This window comes from Anguilla rostrata, chromosome 1, assembly GCF_018555375.3.
Source record: "Anguilla rostrata isolate EN2019 chromosome 1, ASM1855537v3, whole genome shotgun sequence".
Lineage (NCBI taxonomy): Eukaryota > Metazoa > Chordata > Actinopteri > Anguilliformes > Anguillidae > Anguilla > Anguilla rostrata.
This window is the reverse complement of record NC_057933.1, coordinates 37,833,337-37,854,827: the sequence shown is the minus strand read 5'-3', so window position 1 is coordinate 37,854,827 and position 21,491 is coordinate 37,833,337. Positions and strand designations below refer to the sequence as shown.

The following is a 21,491-nucleotide window of genomic DNA, read 5'->3' as shown; positions in this document are numbered from 1 at the left end:
TATGCAATTTGCTATTGTCCTAATACTTACCAGACAATTTAAGCATCAGTTAACAATTCCACAGGATAGGTAAAACTTCTAAAACATTACAAAATGCCAAAATTTCAACAAGCCAACTGAGTCCTTGGCAGCACTGTTAAGCTTAAAATGATGCTAATGTGTGCTCCGCATTGCTCTCTACACTCTCTGACAAATGTTAAATGCTGAGCATAACAATGTAAAATGTCTTTCATGGCCTTCCAAAATAGCACAATATATTTATCTTCCAAAAGATACTCTGTGTAAATCAGAATTATAAATAATGTCCAAAGCCATTTCTAGGAAGGGAAACTGAAGTGTCCACAGATTTGATAGATATCAGTATAAATTTGGCACCTCCAAATCAGGAATTATGCCAGAAGTTAGTAATGGGCTTTTAGTAACATTAGCACTGATGAACTTCAATATCTCAGCTGCATTCAAAAATTTTAAGGACTAGATTTACATTTACATTATGTGAATTTGGCAGATGATCTTATCCAGAATGACTCGCATCTTACCACATTTACATACAATCCATTAATACAGCTGAATATTTACAGAAGCAGTTCAGGTTAACTACCTTTGTCAAGGGTACAATGGCAGTGCCTCACCTGGGAATCAAACATACGACCTCTGAGTTAAACACCCAGTTCCATGACTATTTACAGCACTGCCACCCCTTATATCAAAAAGATGATGTCTGTGTGTATGCATTCGTTTGGATAGGTGTCTGTATGTATGTAAATGTGTCTAATTTAGAAATCTACAGCTACAAATACATGCATGAATTAGGTATGTTTGTATATATTTATATAGACTTTGGAAAGTGATCACATCTGTGTGAGACAAAAGGGCATTCCTGTTCTGTGCTCTGCATGGCACTATGTGAAGGGCAGTTTGTAAAATCCAAGCCTAATCTGTGTACAGCAATTTGTGGTATCAGGTGCAGGCCTTTAGTGTTGGAGTATTAGTCTAATGAAACCAGCAGGCTGATATTTGAGAACACTCAAAGCTTTCTGGTGTGAAAGACAGATTAAGAAACCAAGATATCAACTTTCTGCAAATATGTGTTTGTGCACACACACACACCATGTCATCATATCCAGACATACATATACATGCACACATATTCACACTCAAATATGCATGCACACATGTTCAGGAGATGGTGCTTTGTAATTTAGTAGTTCTTGGCTCTCTCATTTTCTCTCTTTCGCTGTCTCTCTCTCTTACTGTATGGGTTGTGAAATAAAACCACCATACCGTTTGTCAGACTATTTTTTTTTCAGCTGACCAGGTCGAGTCGTGGGAGCTCTGAGTGGCAGCAAGTATTGTGGAGGCCATTTTCCTTCTTTTTAAGAGCCAGCGATCACGGTGGCGCACAGCTCCATAAGCGGGGGCCACCAGCTGCTGCGGTGGGTAAGAGCAGGTTGCCATGGCAGCCACAGTTGGAGGAGAGCTGCAGATTGGCAGGAAAAAGCGTGTCAACAATTGCCCTGTTGTAGCATGCGTGAGGAGCTGCTTCCCTCGCCTGCTCTCCACTAGGCCTTGTCCGCCGCGCATGGTGCCCCATGCTGTTTAATAATATCCATTTACTGCTTGTGGATTGATCCCTAGCTGTCTCAGGAAACCTCCATCCACGGATGCTCTCCTTTCTCTTTGTCCACTGCAAATAATCAAGAAGCACTGCAACTTGCCAAAATAAAAGAAATGTTTAGAAATAGCAGCAGCATGAACATCAGTGTATGTGTGTTTGTGTGTGTGTGTGTGTGTATGTATGTGCTTGTGTCTGTCTGTGCTTGCGTCCATGTGGGGGGGGGGAGAGGAAGTGAAGGCTGTTTTATGTGTGGGTGGTTTGGGGAGAGGGGTTGAAATGCCACTGTCAATATATGGACAATGTGGATCTGAAAATAATCTAAGTAACACCCCAGACTAAGCAAATCTGGTGACATGAGAGAGGAGAGAGATTCCTCTTTGAAACTTCTGGACTGATCTGGATCTATTCAGACTCGCCAAGATCCATCAAGATACACTAACATGTATTTAGATTGTAACTCCTAACAAACACAGGTCTATATGTAGATAATTGCATTTGGCTATGCAGTGGAATATGGTAAACTCTGAGGTGAAATTGGCAGCCTTGCTTTGCCTTCCGTATTTGTACAGTAGAAAAAGCCCTGTGCCAAAGCATTAATCAAAATCTTTTGCAAAGAATATGCGTTTAATAATTGTTGACATGTTTTAAAGACTGCAGAACAATCTGTTGGAGGAAAATGTAGTTCAATACATCACCTTTTCAACTTTAACAAAGCAGTGCACCAGCTAAGTAATTACTAGGTTTCAGACAACCAGTAAAATATGAGAGGAGAGCATACTTACAGCAGATGAAACTGAGAGTCAGTGATTGCAAACCGAGAGAGAGCACCAGTAGGCAGCTTTCGATTCATGAATATAAATGATCTATTGTAATTTTTTGGGGGGATTAGAGGCCAATGACATCCATTACTACTGACAAAAAGTGGTACAGCTCATGCAGTAGATGGAAGGAATCAAGTTTTTAATTGCAGTATAAACATGAAATAAGTATCAGTATAAATCAAGTTACTCATCAATTAAACACAGTGATTTGCAACTGTCACCCAGACACCTCCCTTATTTATGGCATCAGAAGATGAATAACAATATTGTGCTTATGTGTAAATTAATCTCTTGTTTGGAGATCCTTCCACAGTCGCATAGTAAGATGGTTTTTTTTTTTTCATTCGTTATTGAATATATTTTGAAGAGAGGGGCTAGAAATTGTTAATAATTATCACCTTGTGACTAAGGAGACTTCTGCACAAAATGAACTTAAAACTGCAACAACAAAAAGAAGAGTCTATTGATGAGAAAAAAACATCTTAACTGTCCCCACTTCCCAGCAATCATTGTAGTCTTTACAGCTGACAAACAAAGACAGGGAAGATTTTCTTTGTGTGCAGACAACTGCAGCTTATTTGGCGTACACCTCTCCACTGTCTGGACACTCCTGTTAGAAACCGTGAATTTGCTGCCATCATTTTAATCAGGGTGCCATTGATTTTTACAGCAGCTTTCAGCCATCTCTGCCCCCATAGCTCTGCTGTATAATGGACTGTGCAGCCGGCAACTCAAGTTTGCCTGTGCTGTTGGTTTCCAGGCAAAAGGGCATAAATATGAATTAACTGGTGATAAACAGCTGCTATTCCCAGAGTCAATAAAAGTGGTCTGGGGGAAGCAATTAAAAATAAATAAATCTGCAAATAAATAAATAGATTTGTGAAAAGAGATGGGAGTGGCCATCAAACAAAGGAGCACGGAGCCCAAGCAGACTCAACGTGGCAGGCGCTTTGTAATGGAGAATTGATCTCTGTAAAAGCCTCAGAGACGCTCGAGTCTACCAGCAGTCCGAGACCCGCCATGGCGCAGCAGGGGCAGCTGTTTGTTTATTCAACTCCCATGATTCCAAGTAGATAATTGGTCTGCAAAATTGGTAGCAGGGGCAAACCGGGTTCCATGCTCCTCGCATCTGGCAGGGTTGCGTGTGTGTGTGTGGGGCGGGGGTGGGGGGGGTGGGGGGGGCGGGAGGTTGGAGAGTGTTTAGGGTGGTATGTGTGGGGGGGAGATTTCAGCAGCCCTTTATTGTCACAAATTTCAAAGACCATCATGGTGAGACCATTAAAAAAAATTGTTTTTGTTGTTACATTTTCAGGTGCAGGCAGTGTCTCACTGGAACCTCATTATGGATAGTGAAAGTTACTGTAGAGATCTATGGGTCTCCAGGCAGACCTGACAACAGTGACATGGTTTAATATGCTAATGTGGATATTGGGATAAATGGCAAGTGCCATTACCTGTGAATCTGTGCATCTATCTCAATGCTTTCACAAGTTTCAAATCATTTATTAGCTTCAGGTGCTTCTGTAGGAAATAGCTTTGCCAGTGGCTTTATCTAATCTTTTTTTATCTGATGGTTCCATTGCATGCAGTTCTAATTATTTACAACATAGATTGTTAGTTTTTTATCTGCTTGTAAAATCTAGATTAAAAGGAAAATCAATGAAGATCTGGATTGTTTCCTGGTGATGAACCTTTTTACTGCACAAAATTTGCTTTGTAGAGTTGAAATCCACAGACCAAGGCAGATAAATGAGTATATTTATAGCATGCAAATATCCCAAAATCTCAAGACAAGGTAACTGTCTCTAGTGAAAATACATAGACACAAAATCCATGCCAAGGAGATGTCCATTTTGTTGCATTACCAAAACTCCACATTCTGTAGCTCACTATCTTGCATTAATTTGTTAATTTTTAAAAAGAGACCAATCATGTGACTCTATATAGTAATGTTTCATTAGTCTTCTCTGTTGATTCAACCTCTGTTTAAAGTGAAATCTCTGTAGCATGACTCTGGGATAAAATACAGCCCATGGAAAGCCTTAGGTCAGACTTTATAAATCTAATGCTTGGCCGTAACTTTTTTGCCCCGCTGCTTATCTGAAAATATGTCTCAACTTCCACTAGAAAACATTAGGTCTCCTGTTAGGGACACAATTGAAATGATAATCAGAATGGAAACAAGGGAAACATGGCTTTCAAAATCTTTTTTTGATATGTTCTGAAAGCTATTGTTTCATTCTTCTGCTGGAATCCAGCCAACATTCCACCTTATATATACACTGATTCAGCAGTTTCAAAACATAGGAAGGCCATAGAGGAAAGAAACTGTAAGTGCTTATAACTGACACCCAAAAATAAATTAAGACTCAAGAGCTCTAATATGATTCAAGAACTTCCTGTAGAAATCGACATTGTCTGTTGCCAGTCGGGAATTCACAGTGCAGAGCTGCCGTGTGATCCTCATGATCCAAGGCGTTCCCATCCCACCGGTGCTGAACCACAGGTGTTGTTAGAGGTGAGGGCTACAGTATGCAGACCCAAGGGCAAGGAGGTGAACTTGTACAGTCCGTTGCCATGGCCAGAGCCTTCAAGCATTACATTTCTTCCCCCTTTCCATTAGAAATATCAAACTAGGGGACAGGTTCTATTTTGAGATAACAGGATATTCTTACTGATGAAGTGGCAAGACAAAAATGAAATAGTCTCACTCATCAAATAGGGACACAGACACAAATCTCACCTTCTGTCATTTGTTTCTTGAAACATCTTGCATTTTGATGAGGGAGGTGGCTCAGTTCAGAGCCCAGGGTGAGCGGGTTCCCCTGGGCAGGACTGGAGGAACACACTGAGGAGACTATTTAAGTGACAGTCTGACTTCTGTCAGCAAACTCCAGGAAATGTTGGGAAACAGTGTAAGTAACCCCAGTGCTCTGCATCTCTGTGGGAGCGACGTCAAGGTTTCCTCTCCTCCAAATAAAGGAGATCATTTTTAAAACAACTCTTGTAATTTCCTAAAAAAAATAAGTGCTGCTACTCATAACATTTTTGTATTATGCCAAAGCAATCTCAGGCCTGTTTTACTGCTAAAAAAAACGAATAAAGATGATCACAGGTGTATCAAACAGTTACTGTTTACTTCCAGTTTATCATCTTTAAAACCTTTTTTAAAGCATTGTGTACGGCTTAAATTGAACTGCATCAACTTTAAAAAAGGTTTGTTTAAAAAGGTTTAACCTTTCTTTTTTAACTTTAATACTACATGCACATACAACCTTTGTGTGTTTTCTGCACCTTGAAAAGCAATTTTGACCTAAGCAGAATAACATATGCTGAAATTTGCTTGTTGATATGAGTGTTCAGAAATGCATTTTTGTTAAAAACAAATAGAATTACATAGCCAATTTGGATACATGCATCTCTGGAATTTCTTTTGTGAAAATACAGCAGTGGAATGAAAGGCAGTCTTTGTGGCCCCATATTTACAATTTTGCAGCACCTCTAATCCATAAAGGAAAAACATTTCACAAACAAGTTACATGGACCTTGATTACAACTGCAAACATTCTCAGCATGGGAGAGCAACACATCAAGGGCCAATTCAATTTACGGCAAAGTGCTTAGCCAGATACAGTAGGAGAAAAAACTGCAGTAGCAGATTTAAAGCAGCATACTTTTGTACTTTTGCGACAGCAAGTTTTTATTAAACAGGAATGCAAATGTAATGAAAAAGTCATTCTTTTGCTCTGGGGACTTTGCCCTGGCTCTATAGGTAATTTTTTGTGGTATTTTGAGTCAACACATCCCACCCAAGCGAATTGTGCTATAAAATAGTTGTATAATAGTACAGCACAGGACAGCTCAGCATCAAATGGCTGCAGAGCATGTAAATGACAGGCAGGGCACACATGCCCCAGACCAATAGCTGCAAAAGCCTAGGATAACAATTATGAAGGAAAGAAGGAACTCAGCCATTGCACAAATATATTTTTGTTACAAATATTCCCAGAATATAACCTAACCCTAACCCTAATCCAAGTTTATACACAACAAATGATAACACATTTATGGATTGTGAATCATTTTATCAGACTACTTCTACTTTTTAAAATGAAATTAAGATTTAAATACAAGGAAAACATGAAGTAAATGACAATAAAAATGTTTACATTTTGTAGCAGATAAATATGCAAAAGAATAGGAATGGATGGAATTCATTTTTAGTGATACTACCTCATATCTGATTAATTCAGTCTTGTTGCAAGGTGCTTTGTCGAAACGTGCTGTGTCAATTTGTTTTATTAGTCATTCAACATTGATTACTTGACAAAAAAATGCTGTGCATGTTATTTTTTCTGGTTTTTTTATTTATTATTTCTTACATTTAAAGATAAATCATTATTAATAGACCACAATGCCAGAATTGTGTTCGATTTTTAATTGAAAGAAGACAATAATATAATTATCAGTTTGTTCCTCATTTGTTTTTGTTGTGACAAATATTACTTTACCTGTTAATTAAATATGTTCATTAAAATGTTACCTTTTTGCTATCAACAAAAAATTATAAAAATATAAGGTGCTATTTCTTATCTTCTAGATAAATGGTATCAGCTTTGTCCAGACAAACACATACACAGTATGTACAGACAGACACATGCGCACACGTCTATATGCATATGCTCATTTAAAATTTAAATGAAATGTGAGCATATCTTTTATGTCTTGCCTGTCCATAGTTGACTTTTTTTTTCAATTTTGATATAAATGTTATTTGCTCATGATGGGTCAATCAATTCATTATCATATTTGAGAAATATGTAGCTAACCTACACGTTTTCACAATGTACCAAGCATGAACATGCAATCAAACACTGGGTTTCTTTTATTGGAAATGTTTTAAAACAAAAATGAGTCATAGAATAATATGCTTTTTATATTGAATTGTTATGTTTGTTATAAATATTAATAACATTATGAAAGCCCATAATAAACATACATGTTTTTAAGTAAAATAAATGAGGATGCATTGGATTAAATGTCTAATAGTAGTCACAATAAGTGTAGGCTTATTATTTGCCCATATTTGGCTTTGAAACCACCCTGGCGAGTAATTTACTGTATGCTATATACCCATAACCATTATTTGGCAGTGAAGAAAAATGAATGCTATAATGAGCACAGACAGTTACATAAATGGAATGGAATGCCCAGAGCAGAACTGGCATGAAATCTTTCAAGTTTTATAAATAATCCCAGTTTTATGAGCCACTCAAATAGATTTTTCCCCAAACCTTGTTCCAGGTTATTGGTCTTGCTTGTCCGTTTTCTCTTCTGGTGTTGAAATTCTTTGTATGCTGGAGCCACAACATTAAGTTACATCTGAAGGAATGAATTGAAACCTTTTTTGACTGAAATAGTGGTGGATACAACAATACTTTCATGTTAGTAGGCCATTGATAACAAGCTCTGCATTGGTTATATGGTTTAAAAAGTTTAATACCAAAACAATTATTTTGTTGTTTGGTTAATGTGTTATACTGCTTTCTTTAATTTTCTTACCCTTATCAGACACGTCTTCATGAAAATCAATCCGACAACTTGCCATTTCTTGTATAAATGTATGTGAGTTGATGAGTGTTGAATTTGGCTTTGCTACATTATGAGAGGGGGAACAGGAAGATGGCTCTAAATTGATGAACAGGACAAATGGTATGCCACTGATAGATTGCACTTGTAAGTAACACACTGTATGTGTGTGTGTGAGTGTGTGTGTGTGTGTGTATGCATGTGGGCCATACCTTGACTATTTGCTTAGCTACTGGCTTTTTCTTATTGTGAGAAATATCTTTACCGATACCGTGGTTTAATTAAAGAAAATGGCTGGGGCGATGTAAAATTAAAAGAGAGTCAATCTGTTGTTGTTACTGTGGGTTAATGGCAAAGCAAGAGAGTTGGTTACAATCTGACTCTCCTCCCCTCCTTAAAAAGAGTCTGGCTTTGAAGTTTGATGTTCATTGATGAATTCCATTTGATTTAATTGAATGAAATGAAATTCTTAAGGCAGTAGTCACAAAGTGTAAATCCCCCTCCCATGATCTTCATCCAAGATTCACCTCTTCTTACACATCATCATCAAACACAAAACAAAGGTGGTGTGTGTGTGCGGGTAATAGGATAACAGGGTAATAGTGTGTTTATTCTTGTGAAATGACAAAGAAATAACATTCCTGTGGCACGGTGGTGCAGTGGGTAGCACTGTTGCCTCACAGCAAGAAGGTCCTGCGTTTGAATCCAGCCTGGGCCTTTCTGTGTGGAGTTTGCATGTTCTCCCCGTGTCTGCATGGGTTTCCTCGGGTTACTCCAGTTTGCTCCCACAGTCCAAAGACTCTAAATTCCCCATAGGTGTGAGTGTGTGAGTGAATGGTGAGTGAATATTGTGCGAGCCCTGCAATTGATTGGCAGCCTCTCGGCCAATGAGCACACCCCCCACGACCCTGCTGGATGGATGGACAATATTCCCTTTTGGGGGCGGGGTTGTCTGAGAAGCAGCCACATTGTGAAGTTTAGAAAGTTCAGAAAGGAGAGAGAGCGGGGGGGGGGGGGGGTTAATAAAGTTTACAAGTTGATAAAGAGGAAAATCACCACAGGAGCAGTTTCAAGGAAGAACCTCCCCTCCCAACACACACACACACACACACAAGTACTCTCCTTTCTTTCATTATCAATATATATATTTCCAAGAACATAATACAAATTTACACCATACACATAACACTATGTAGGCTGCATGTTCATATCAGCCATGAATTGCCTTACATTTACAGCATACGTGTACAACAACAGTGTCATGAGTCCAAATATTGTGTATTCATTTCTGCACTGTGTGCGTATTTTGTGCAATGCTCTTTGGATAAGAGAGTTTCAGCAACTCAGAGGTCACTTCCTCCCTGGCACCGACAGGCATTTGGCTCAACTCAAATCTAAATACTGTGTACTTCATCCTTTAAACTAACTAGATGTACAATCCTTTTGTTTCCCATCTTTATTTTTATCTATATTCTGGTTTGGCAGTCATTAACACAAGTTTAGAACAGTGTGTGGCAGACAGATCCTTGTCTGTTTTGTAATTTTAGAAAAAAATGTAGATGTGCACTTTTAGAGAGATCAAGATGCAGTCTTACATAGTGTGGAGGAAATCAATGCACATACTCAATGCTACAATGCACAGTCCATATGCTACCCAGGATGTTGAGGCTAACAATGTTGCCAATGAATAGTCAATGAACAGTCTGATTCATTTTGTCAAAGGTCTCTACAAAAAGTAATCTGTGAGAAATAAATAACTAGCAAATGGTTTTTATTGGCCCTTGCTCTATCTATTAAGATCTTGGTCCTCAGAAATACATATTAGCGGCATTATCATTAGTTTTGCCTTTTAAGCCCAAGTTGTATTACAGACAGACCACATCTTGCACTGGCACCCTGCACATCTATGCAGAAAATAAAAAAGAGTAATGTAGAAAGGTAGACGCAGACTGAGAGTGACACTGAAACAATCAATGAAAATTATGAGGTGCTGTTAAGTATTAAGTTTTGAGCAAATTATATGCACAGTCACCAGGATGGTACTTTCCAAACACGTATTAGGATGAGGGCTTCTTTTATGGTTGTAATTGTAAAAAAAAAAAAACAATTCTAAATATGCTATGTGAGTGTGTGCGTGTTTCAAAATGTGAAATTACATTTTATCTTGACCTAGTTGTTCCAGAATAGTAGTTTCCATGTGTTGTGTGCATGCAACTGTACCTTGGTGTGTGGTAGTGATAGAAACGGTAGTATAAAAAGTAGACTGTCCCTTATACTTTACTCGATTTTATCCACCTGGTTTCCTGGTGTTTCTGGATAAGAATGTGTGCATATTGCTTTGAAAATCTATCTTTTCTAAGGCACTTTATTGCCAAGTGATGGCTCAGGGTTACATGCCCTTCACCTCAGATTTCACTGAAGAAGAAAAAATTAGGAACCTGTCTATCAAGGATTTCCCTGCCTTTCTCCCAGAATCCTTTAGTTCTCTTGTACTGATATCTATAACAAAAAAACATGCCAGTATATCTTCAAGTCAGACCAGGTTGAGGTTCAGGAAGACAGGTTAATATAGGTTTTAATGTCCAAGCACTGATTACCTGTAATACACACACTTGCACACATACACACACAGAGGGCCATGGAGAGAATGAACGACAGAGTGGGTTGGGGGTAAAGGATCATTATTTTGTGATACCATGATAGGCTTTTAAAGGAGTGTGCTTACTCTGGAGTTTTTATTTCACAGAGTAGGCTCCTGCATCTTCTAATGTATCATCAAATATTTTCTTGTTCCAGCCACAAATGTTATTTATATAGTTACACCTGTACTGTAGTACTCTGTCAAAACAGGGAAACATACTTTTGAAATTAACCAAACGATTTCAATTATTTCTTTACCAAACTATTTTGTACGTTGCAACTGTCATTAAACACTCGTGTTTTAGGCTACACTAAAAGAGAAGTGCATATTGTATTTCTTAATTTAGCTACCAATCCTGTATCTGGCAATGAGCTATATGGCTACCTTTTAATTCTAAACTTAGATCATTAAAATTCGTTATTACAAATTGTTGGTACTGAATTCGTACGTGTGTAGCCTACTCCTTGCATAATACAAGTTCAGAGTTCCACGCTTTTGGAAAGAGATTATAACGCTTTTTCAGAAGAAGAGTTTAGAGTCTTTCCTTCTAACGCTCAAACTAGTTATGTCTTTGAAATCCATGGAACACGTTTGATCAGGCGTCGGCTAACGTTGGTGTAAAACGTCAAGGCTGTTTTCATAAAGAAATTTCTGGTTAACCACGGTACCGTGCGGTTGTCTGTCATGTTATATATTGGCAAAGTTGTCAGAATGATACAACTTGATAGTGAGATCTGATGGTAATATATTGATGTAAAGACCTAGTGAAGTTGTGTTTTGCTTTAATTGTGGTTACGACCTATCTGAATGAATCTCGGTGCCAGCATTAAAGGCGAATATAAGTTCTACACGCTCGGAAACAAATCCTGATCTGTTTAACACGTAGCTCAAAGAGAATACAGATAAAGAACCTTTTCTTGGAGACAATTTATGAAACATTAACTGAGGAATAGGCTACTATAATTGAGTAATTAGTCGTAGCTCACGTCGGATGTTATTGGACACGAGTCTGCTGAAAGGAAACTTTTATTCCTGGCCTAATTCTAAAGTCAGCAGCGAGTCATTTCTGTTTCGGCCTGTGTGCAGGAGGGAAAAGGGTGGTCTTAAATCACCGGAACTTTACGAGGAACGAGGATGTCCATGTAGCCTACAACTCGGTGTTTATGTACTCCCCAAAGTGTATCAAAGCTCAGATCCACAGAAATAAAAGAAAAGTCAAACAAAACAAGCATTAGACTGCATAATATAAAGTATGGACACGGGAAACAGGTGAGTCTTTGTTTAGGTGGTTGAGGTAGATCGATATCTCGGTTAGCAAGCCCGGAATCTTGCCCGTTTTCCTCCAGCACTCTGCAGATCAGCTTACTGCTTGTAGACAGACTGTCGCCTACACTCTGACAGACAACCTGCCTCACCCCACAAGGAAAAAAACAGGAGAAAAAATACCCATCTTCATTCTTTAAAAAAAAAGAGAAAAAGGAATGAAATTCCTACATTTTAAAAGCATTTTTCTTTTTCTGGGAACGGAATTTGACAGCGAAACCCTGTTTGTTTCTGCGTTTAACGCTGACAATAAACACTGTTTTGTCATTTGAGAATAATCCATTACAATTTCCAGAAGAGAATAAAGAAGCGATAGAAGAGAACCAGGAGAAAATATGTAGGCCGAATAAGAATGCTGGCAGGCAGTTATTAATTACACCAACTTATTCAGAAAAAAACATGAGCTCTTTGAATTCCTGAAGATTCAGGAGGAACATTTTAAATGCCCAGTAAATCACGCAGGTGTTTGACAAATTACTAAAAAGTTTGAGAACGCGTGGCTTATGGGGTAATTCAATCAAACATTTTGGTTTGCCGTTTTGTAAAAAATAAAAAAATCGATAATTTATTATAAGAAAGAAATAAAGACTATAGGAATGTAACTTTGTGCCAATACATTGGCCTACGATAGTTCCGTGATCGAATAATGTATGTTTCTGTAAACTATAACACGTGTACAATTACACAACTTCTGCAATTACGCTAAAAAATCTGCATATATAAGCAGAAATCACAAATTCCTATGATTATTATTATGTAGCATTACTATTATTACGTAGCCTACATGACTTACTATGCTCAAAGATCAAATGGAACACAAAAATACGTTAATTGCAACCCAACAAAGAAGATGAAATCCTTATCTTTACCTTTGCTATACTTTATTAGGTTAAACTCTGTTCGTGATTTTTCACAGAATGCAGCAGTCTGTTTTTCACCCTATATAACCACCCCCCACCCCACCCCTCAACTTTTAGATCAAGCCTGTATATGAGTGAAGTAATTTACCTGTCGGTCAAATCTGAAGTTATAAAAAATATTTTTTCTAAGCACAGTCTTTTCTCACTGCAGGGCAAAAACCGTATAGTGCCTATCAGATGCCAAAATGGTATAGACGTGCAACAGTGTAAAGGGTACAAACATACATTTAAACTTGATGAACAGCGCATTCGTTTTCCGTAATTGGTCTCGAGTCAATGTGTAATAAAGACCATACAGAAAATTTATTTTTCTTATAAGAACGCGTATTTTTCATCGACAATACGAAAAAAAAATGTTAAAAAATAAATAAATAAAAAACCGGATCTTTTTTATAAGCAGTGTTGCCGGGATTTGTTAAATGTATTGTATTCCCTTGAGCTTCTTCGTGTTTATAGTACAAACGAGGAACTGTGAAAACAAAGCAGTAGATAAGGCTAAACCCACCAACGGTCTACATAAGTGTGTAAACATTACTCCATAAGCACCTTACCGTTCCCAATGGCTTTTAAAAATATATATATATATTCTCGACATAAAATAATTTAACAGGAATATAAACTTGAAGCGTGTTGAGACACATAAAACATAATTATATGAGATGGGAAAATGTAGGCTATAAAAAATATTAGGCTAATATTCCTCGTCGTATGGGATATATAAACATGTAAACAACGAAGAAAAAAAGTCAACATTTACTAAAAAGGCTATATTCACAGAGCATACAATGCATTCATCAATACTGAGGCTGTTATGTTGCTGTTACTACCCTACTAGTACTGCAACTATGGTGTTGTCCTAAATAGCCCTTGGTTCGTTTCTTGTACGTATTATGATCATAAAACAGTATTTGAATATAGATTAAATGAAGCCATGAATATTATTCGGTAACTCTTCAGTCCAATAACTTAATTAGAATCAGAAAAATATAATAAAAACACAGACAAGCAGTGTTTTAAAGATTTTAAATAAAGACATACTTAAATTTTTTAAAACTATTATTAGTATTATTATTATTAGGCCCTATTATTATTATTATTATTATTATTATTATTATTATTATTATTGTTATTGTTGTTGTTGTTGTTGTTGTTGTTTTTGTTTTAGCCATTAAACAACCATAATAAATTCTGAAAATTTGAGCGCGTTCAAATTACCACTTTTTATGAGTTTGCAATTACACATAGGCTACGTTCAATACATTACATTACGGTAGTTTAGCTCCAAGACATTTATACGTACTGCGCATTCTACCAGAGAACCGCTATCCTGTATTCTGGGGCATTGCAGCCCATGTGGCATTCCCCTTCTGGTAACTATTAACACCAGACAAACATATTGGTAAAACCACATGCCGTCTACGTGGATACGACGCAAATCGACCCAAAATGTTCCTCCAGGCCTTCCTTGTAAGAGAGCTTGTGCGCGTCAGCGGACAAGGTACCTCATGCGCTACGTTGAAAAGCAAATGGAACAATTCGAATGTTGCTGTAATACCGTGCTTGCGGATTGACTGTACAGACGTCGACAGAGTTTTTTTTTGAAATGTGTAAATATGGCTTTATGTTTTATCTAAATTAAATAGGCTACAGAATAGGGACGGTTGGCCTTATCGCAGTGTTTATCAAAGGTTGATATCCTTCATGACTCTTCTCTCGTTTAAGCAGGTGTCATAATGGCGTAGTGTAGGCTATCTTGATGAATTACTGGCAGACTTACTTCTACGGATTAGACACATTTAAAGATTTATGTCCCAGGCAATGCTTCGCCTTTTCTACGTCGTTAACTCATTGTTCATATAAGGTCAGTGAACTGTGAGAATAGAAAAAGTGACTTTTTCTATTACTTCATATAACGAGTAGGTGAAACAAGAATAACAATTACACGAAACTTAATTCAAGTTTTAACTCTTTCTGAGCCAGTCTTTTTAAAAGCAATAGCCGCCAGACATGAAACCACCTACTAATAAAATGTTGGGCTATTTTTCAGTAAGCTGATGGGGTCGAGTTCTTATTTATCCTTGCAAAGGTTCATTGCGCGAGCATATTTCCGTTCAACAAAAAGGCTATGCAAAGCCTGAAGATTATGCTGTAGGCTATATGCGTAGGACAACTGTAACTCAATTTTTTTTGCTGTGTTTCACCATCGTAGGACCAATCAACCTATCATAAATTTAACCTAATAATACTTGACTAAATTTGCACGATTTTTTCCGTTTTCATACAAATCAACATGGCCTTCTCTTTTCAGCGATTGTGGCTAAATGCTTTGCTTCAAGTACTCTGAAATTCAAATCCCAATCTTGGTGTACTGAGGAGGTTTTTTCCCCTCAGTTTTCAACCAATTCGTGTAAAACGAATTATTTCTTACCGGGGTCACATAACCATACTAAACTGGCCTCTCACATCATCAGAAATTCAAGTCCCGCGTAGCTTTCCGCATGTCTACTGTGAGTCACAACTATTGATTGGTTCCAGTGCTGGCCCTCAACTATTCTATTTGATAATGATGAATACATGTGTTATGATTTTATGATTTTATAATGAATATTATTGTTCTTTTATGTTTCGATGATAAATATTTTCCTGATGCCATATATTAACAAATTCGCTTTAATAAACGAAAAAAAGAAACAAAACATGTTACTCTCTTGTTGTTCAAGTTTCTATTACCAAAATACAGTACAGCAAAAAATAGGATGATACTTGTTTGTGTTGCCCATGTTGACCAAACCAAGAAATTTTACATAACGTCATGCACGTTATTGATCTCCTCGGGTTGTAATGCTGATGCCGAGATATATCGGTCACGGGACAATGATCCGCGGTAGCTTTAAATTATGTGTCAGTTGAGCTGCCTAACATCACAGCATACAAAACAGTACTATTCACGAGCTATGTGAATAGGAGTAATAAAGAGACAGAGCGAGACACAGAGAGAGATTTCTGAAAACGTGAAACAGGTCTATACAAGTGTATATAGAAGATAAAACTGAATTAATTCACTTATTTATTTTGTAGACAGCTGAACGGAAAAAAAAATCAGTTATCTACAGTTCACACATTAACTTTTCATTATAATTTGTGATGTTGGGCGTTGAGTTGGCAGTCCAGGCTGACCAGACATTTTCAGCTAACCTTCATACCTACACAGTAAAGTGTCCAATGTTAATTCAACTCTTAACAGATAACATTTGGTCCCACATTCCTGAGTTGGACCAAATGTTATCTGTTAAGAGTTGAATTAACACTGTTAAAACTGAATTAACATTTGATATGTTAATGTGTATATTTAGAAATTACTGCACAGATTGGTTATAAAACATCACGCTCAGTTCATCGTCATTTTTTTTTTTTTTTAGAATATATAGGTGAAATGTGAACTGACGCTGCACTTAACTGCCATGATATTACATATTGTTAACAGAATGATTCTCACTCCCGCCTTATCACCATTCAGGCAGGTTCGTTCAACCCAAGGTTGTTTGCGATCGGGGGAACAGGCATTAACCTAAAATAAAATGCCATTTTTTATTATCAGGTCAAGCACATTGACATTCAGAGTTCAATTAGTAGGTCAATATCAACATACTATTTGCCATTACATCAAACTTATCTGGCACGAGGAATTATTTTCGGTGTGTCAGTTCCGTGCCGTTCACCGAAACATTGACCAGTTTCCATGTTAGTCTAACTGCTAAAAATGTATTTAATACTAGAGTAAAATAACTATCTCCCTTTGACTCTCTCTCTCTCTCTCTTTCTCACACACACACACTCACACGCGTGCGCGCGCGCACACACAAAGCTTATCTGTTTCAGTGAATAATAAAAAATATTGTATTACGCACTGAGTAATCATCTTGCATCTGAAAAGTCCATTGGAATATCATGCGATTCCCTGTCTAAAACAAGAACTGAGAAATGACCGCACTCACTTAAAGAAAATATTGCTATTTCTATATAATTGGGACAATTGGACTCCCACGTGCAGGATATGTGGTTTTTCGGGAAGAGTCAGTAAATTGAAATGACACCGCTTTGCACTTAAACAATCTAATTTCGTCAAGGTATAAGTTGTTTGTTTAACCCGACAGATCGGGGCACCCATTCGCACGCTTTACACACTCATTAAAACGATTATTCACGATCTGTCGAATGTTTTCTAGCTCATTCACACGAAATCTCTTACTCTAGTCCACGACCACTACGAATCTGGAGTAGGCTAAGGATTGTCCGCCCCGTACCACTTCATGGCAGCCTGTTTCATCTGTTGCATCAAACTCAGTTGTGAAGTTATCTATGGTTATATGTATTGTTTTTCTTTTAACTGCCGAATCTAAATACAGAAAAATGCTATAATGTGGATTTGTCTGAAGGAAGGTCCACGATGTAGTTGATTCCCTCATATTGACTTACAATGAAGATGCACTTAAAGGTTGAAAACACGCACACGCGCGCACACAGTCGTTTCGTCTATATTATATATGGGAAGACATTAAAAGACAATATGAATCTTCTAGATAACAAGATATACATCTTTAAAAGCTTTTAAATATATTTCGTCACAGGTCATTTAAAAACTATTTAATTAGGCCTATATGAGCAATGCCACAATACTAACGTCTGACATTCCACGACAAAATTCTCCAAATGCAAATAATAACCAACACAGACATGGATATATGTATTTTGTTTTTAAACGACTGTAAAAGGTCATCAGACAAGAACAGTAGGATTGCCACATTATTTTTGCTGTTGTTTTGTTTGTTGTCATAATTATAAGTACGTTCTATAGGCTTCATGTTATTATTATTGTTATTGTTTTATTATTCTGAGATCTGTAAAGCATTTTCTTCGTTATCATTACATTTATTCTGTATTTTATTTGTTATAGCCACCTTATTATGTAGCCTATTTATGCAATGGGGTAATCGATGTAATCATACCATCACATTCAACCGATTGTTTATCACGAGTAAAATATACCTTTCTCTGTAGCAGTAGTAATAATTGTGTTCTGTTATCGTCCTATAGTAGTAATATCAGTAGGTCTCAGGGCTGCAGTAGTAATAGGAGGAGGAGGAGGGGGAGGAGGAGCGGTAGTAGTAGTTTCCGCAGACCGCAGTTGACCTAGTAGTGGTAGTAGGCCTACTTCTTGGCTAGTTATAGTATTCTTAGCATCAGCAGCCGGAGTAGTTGTAGTGTAAATGGTACCTATACAACCAGCTGCGGCTAAATCCGTTTTAGTTGTGTATTTAGACTATTATTACTAGTTACACGATTTTCAAGATGATGCTCGACAAAGTTCACTCAAGGCAAATACAATAACAATGGGGAAAAGTAAGACCCTTCTGTGTGATTCGAGCGCCCTCAATCTGCGAAACTCGGATTACATTCAAACAACAAATATCCACCGACCATTTATTCCTCTTCTTTTTATTTTTCTTAAGTGTTGCAATAATCAGCTTTTTCTTATAGCATACATTATAATTCAGTTACCTACATGTTAGCACTGTCATTTTCGCCACGCAATATCTTTACAATTGCAAAGATATTATAACGAAACAAATAGACCAGCCATACGTTGTGCAAAAGTTTGAAATCGGGGTTTAGGTGTACGTTTGGCTCCTGAAATCTATAAAGGAGTATAATATATATATACACACACACTGTATACCGATTTTTTTAGGACAACCTCCGACCGAATGTGCACTCTTCTTGCCCTGCATTTCCGCACGCGATGGCTCCACCATGAAACAGAAATTGCACCATTGTTCCAGCGACACATTCGTCCCTAATCTGCATTTTTTTTGATTTCGGAATGGACGCACTGGACATAGCCTACCCATTGATATACTAACATTTTTTCAGGTTGCGAATGGGAAACTTTACAGGCGGCGGGAAAATAAGATACCGTATGTTACAAATGGGCTGATTTGCAGAAAATGTTTTATTTTTTCTCTTGCCCGTGCATGCACCGCTCCCGAAAATTCAGCTAATTGTAAACAGAAAACTGTTCCTGAATTTCTTTTAAAAAAAATTTTCAAAGAACATTTGGTATGAAATAAAGTGCTACAATAGAACACAGATACCCATACCTGCATAACCTACCATGACATATACGCCCATACGTATACGTTTCTTTCAGCACACAGTGCACACTTTATTAAGATGTATTAAGATGAATAATACACACTAAATGACTGTGCTATTCAGGTTAAATAGCGCGTATAAAGTAAACCATATGCTACATATTCTGTTCAGGAATGTTTCTGTCCAAACCTCGCAGTTGGAAAACACACATAAGGGCCGGACATTCGAATAAACACACACAACTCTGTCTTGTATCGGAATTCAAGATTCATACAGAAATAATATATTGGTGATTCAGCCCATTGACTAAAATGTACGGTAACTTGGACTGGAATCGTGAAGGGAGAAGTAATGCTAAAGTAAATTCCTCATTAGATTGTGTTGGCTATTGCTACTGCTCAAACCTTGGCAAAAGATTTCCGCGAGGAAATTTAGGAAAGAAAGTTTCATTCAGAGTCTATAGCTACGGTGGTTGACACATTCTGCTTGAGGTCTGAGTATGAACCACACCCTCCCCCTATCATTCTTCCAATGTGGACGGACTCGAAACATCTATCCATTCATTGAAAATTAATTTCAACAGGAACACAAGTTTTCACGGTCTCGAACTTCAGGAAATCTGAGGCGCATACACGTAAAACGCCTCATGCCAATACGCAGTGTGGATATTTGCTTAAACACATTTTTCCAAATGTATTGTATGTATTGTCTGAAACAAGGTTCATGTGATTCACGCAGAGGGTCTGGCATTGGCTGCAGGTAGGACATGAGGCGGGTTATAAACCTATTCAAATTACACACAACAGTGGATGATTAATTTCAGCATTAATTGTACACCAACAAAAATATTACCTATTTTGCATATAATGACATGATATCAACACAACCGAGGTGTGTATGTATGTCTGCACATGTATGTATGTGTGTACACGCACGCACGCACGCGCACACACACACACACACACACACTGGTTCAGTGGATACCATTATGTAAAGATATATATGTAAAATAGGTATTGGTCAGCGCTTAAATGCACAAATTAATTCTGAAATTAAAATGTAATAAGTAAAATGATTCCACAAAAAAGTAAATCAAAAATCTATTCACGGTTTCTTCAGAAAAAAAAAAATATATATATATATTTAGGCTCAAGATTTCGATTTAAACAATTCGAAGAAAAAGGTAGGCATGTTCGTTTTGCTCTTCCTACGCAATTCTATTTTAACCAAAAATAAATTGGCAAAAAAAAAAAAAAAAGTAAATCGTCATGAGATTTACAGCATCACATTTTATTAGCTTCAGTATCAGTGGCTGTTAAACGCATATCACTATTTTTCGTTTTGGTGATTAATTTAAATACAACGTCCAGTGCTAATTTCTCGGAATGTGATATGTGCAAATAAATTCAAACGCCATTCGAAATTTGATAACATATTAGGAAAACATTATTTCGATTATAAACGGGAAAACTGTCCTATACTTTGCTAAACAGAAATTTATTTAGCACAAAATGCGTATGTGTATCGCTTCAAATGTATTTTTCTTTGAGGGTATAACCCTACTACATTCAGTGTTTGTCTTTTCAGTGGTCACCCCATTTAACATTTGAACGATAGCATCTTGAAAGGAGAGATAGTGTTCCACAAGGCCATTGTGAGCAGCAGTGAGGTTATTGCATTACATTTGGACACATTTATTACAATGCCTCAGTAAGAAATGAGCAAATTACTCGTTGAACGGAGTTGAAAAATGACGCCCCTGATCTCTTTTATTTTCTGAAGAGTCTATTGTTCTTTTATAGTTAAAGGCAAAAATGTTTTCCAATAGCATCCAGACCAATGTAGAGGTTATATAAAGGCTATATTCTATTGAAATGTCCACGGTTAGATATATGAAAATCAGAATTGTAATAATGACGCATATAATTTCTATGAAGGATTTCTGTATGGGAATCTTATGTCTCGTTGCCAAACGGAATAGTATAAAAGGCAACATACATACATACAACTGAAGTAGTCATTATAGTAGCCCTATAAATTACGGCGATGACTATAATGCTGATGTAACTGCATGTTATTATTATTATTATTATTATTATTATTATTATTATTATTATTACTATTATTATTATTATTTGTAGTAGTAGTAGTAAGAAGCAGCAGCAGCAAGAGTACCAATAAATGATTATAACAATAACATAAATTTAAGACAACACACAGGAGCAAATATCTCTGGAGCACATTGTCTCTAACCTACAGTCTACAGCCTAATTCAACACATAAACATTAACCAATTATCTATACATAGACTTAGATGACAACATGTTTTCCATTTGGACTACTGATGCTATACAGATCAGTGTTCTCTTTGAATTCCACATGTTTATACCAGGAACATACAAATAGTTAAATAACACTAGACACTG

At 37.1% G+C, this 21,491-nt stretch overlaps 1 long non-coding RNA gene across 1 annotated transcript in view; it reads left to right on the top strand.

Annotated features, from left to right (window-relative positions):
- The window catches only part of LOC135239505 (uncharacterized), a 678,135-nt gene that overhangs the window by 381,923 nt on the left and 274,721 nt on the right, over positions 1–21,491 (top strand). The gene's annotated exons all lie outside the window — the stretch shown is intronic.